This window comes from Vespa mandarinia, chromosome 8 (genome assembly GCF_050613455.1).
Source record: "Vespa mandarinia isolate Hongniang chromosome 8, ASM5061345v1, whole genome shotgun sequence".
NCBI classification, from domain to species: domain Eukaryota; kingdom Metazoa; phylum Arthropoda; class Insecta; order Hymenoptera; family Vespidae; genus Vespa; species Vespa mandarinia.
In genome coordinates, this window is record NC_140817.1 from 4,012,501 (window position 1) to 4,015,000 (window position 2,500).

The following is a 2,500-nucleotide window of genomic DNA, read 5'->3' on the forward strand; positions in this document are numbered from 1 at the left end:
GAAAGAAATAATAAATGTGGAATATTGCGAGATTAAAGTGAGATTATTTCTCGCCTTATTCTCGGCTTCCGTGATAGGATTTCTAAGAAAATCTTTAAGGTGTTGTTATGTGCTCGATGGTGTACGTCCGACATTTTCCTCGATTACGTATAAGCCTGGATTCTAATAAAAAAGTCCTCGAAGAAAATTGCTTGTGAGTTTCTCGATAATATCTCTCTCTCTCTCTCTCTCTCTCTCTCTTCCCCCTTCTCTCTCTCTCTCTCTCTCTCTCTATCTCTCTTTCTCTATCTATCTGTCTAAACATCTATTCATCTATCTATCTTTTTCTATCTTTCCGTATTTCTCGAGGCACGCCGTTCTCTATTAATTAGTGTCAAGGTTATAGTCGTTAGGCCGTATCGTTGAAAGAGCGAGTTCGAGAGTTATTCCGAAAGGAAAACGTTGAAAACCGAGAGCCGTAAGTAAATAAGTAAGTAAGTAAGTAAGTAAGTAAGTAAGTAAGTAAGTAAGTAAGTAAGTAAGTACTAACGTGTGTATGCATGTGTGTATATATATATATATATATATATTCGCGAGTAAGATCGTGAAAGATCATGGATCGTAGCGCCATCTTGTAGAATAGTGATCTTTTTTTTTTATCTCCCTTCTCTTTTAATCTCCTCTTTGTTGTTGACATCGATTTGAGAAGAGGAGAAAAAAAAAGGAAAAAAACAAAACCATGGAAAGAAAAAAAAAAGAAAAAAAAAAGAAAAAAAGAAAGAGCAAAAAGGAGAACGAAAAATCGACGTGAAAAAAAAAAGAAAGAGAGAGAGAGAGAGAAAAAACAACAGAAAAGAAAAAGAATAAGAAAAAAAAGAAATAGATTATGAAAAGCGCTTCGCAATAATATATAATATATAATACTAATGGCGAGAGAGAGAGAGAGAGAGAGAGAGAGAGAGAGAGAGAGAGAGAGAGAGAAATGAATAAATAGAAACAAAGACAGAGATTTGGTGAGCGTAAATAAAGTGTGTACTATATAACTCGCACGTTGTGGTTGGTAATAAGTCACAATTATTCCTTGTGACGTAAGAAGAAGATTCGCGATCGCGTAGAAACGAATTCGAAGTAGGACTTGACGAGTCGAGCAATAAAGGAAGATAGAGAAATAGAGACAGTGACAGAGACAGAGACAGAGACAGATAGATAGATAGATAGATAGATAGAGAGAGAGAGAGAGAGAGAGAGAGAGAGAGAGAGAGAGACATAGAGAGAAAGAGAGAGAAAAGGAATAGCTTAAGGAGGCGGTGAAGAGATAAGATACGGCGAAACAAGTGCGATAAGCCGAAATGAGATAGCGTCGTCGCAGGCAAGCCACTGCTCGTATCTCAAAGTCAATGTCCTATGAAGGACTGCTGCTGAGCCACTCGAACGCGCACACGCTTTTCTGATTGCGAGTGTTGTCCGAGAATGCCTTCTTTCTCTCTCTCTCTCTCTCTCTCTCTCTCTCTCTCACTCTCTCTATTTATCTATCTATCCATCTCTCTCTTACTCTCTTACTCTCTTTCTCTCTCTCTTTGTCTCTCTGTCTCTCTGTCTCTCTCCCTCTCTCTCTTTCTCTCTTTCTCTCTTTCTCTCTTTCTCTCTTTCTTACTCTCTCATGACACTTCATCTCGTTTTGCTCGTTCGCTCTTGCTCGGGGTCGGTCTTCCATCCAGCTCGTTCATCTGACATGTGGGCGAAATGGCACGCACGACGAGTGCGTACTTGTTAAGGAATGGCCATTGATAAGAGCCTTCGACACCGAATCTCCCTGTGACCTTAAACTTCAGCAATCGTGCGAGCTTAACTAACCGGGAGAAGAACGGGAGAATGCTTCTTCTCTCTTTTACGTTTCCTCGTATATATATATTCTCTCTCTCTTACTCTCTCTCTCTCTTTTTTCTTCTAACTTACTCCTTTTTCTCTCTTATTTCCTCTTTCCATTTGTTTTTTTTCCTCCTTTACCTTCTCCTCCTTCTCCTCCTTCTCCTTCTTCTTCTTCTTCTTCTTCTCTTCTGCTTCTTTTTCTTTCTCTTTTTCGATTCTCTCGTTCCCTTTTCTTTTTTGTTTTTCTTTCTCCCTTTTCTTTTCTTTTCTTTTCTTTTCTTTTCTTTTCTTTTCCTTTCTCACTTCGTTCTCTTATTCGGAACGGAACTCCCTTCAAAAATCAAAAAGAAACGATCGAACGGAACGGTAACGTACACGTAAGTATATACGTTTATCTTGGATCCGTGATAAACGGTTTGACCGATAAGAAAAATTTTTAAGTAGGAAGTACATAAGTAGATACGTATTTCTTTAACAAAATATATATATACAAATAGTTTTGCCAATCGAAAGTAATATATAGTATGTATAGATGTAGATCGATTTCTTTTTTTTTTTTTTTTATTTCGAATCGTTATATACATATTACATTATAGCGGTTATAATTAAAGCAAATGAATGAAATAAAATATTATAGATTAAAGGTATCGAT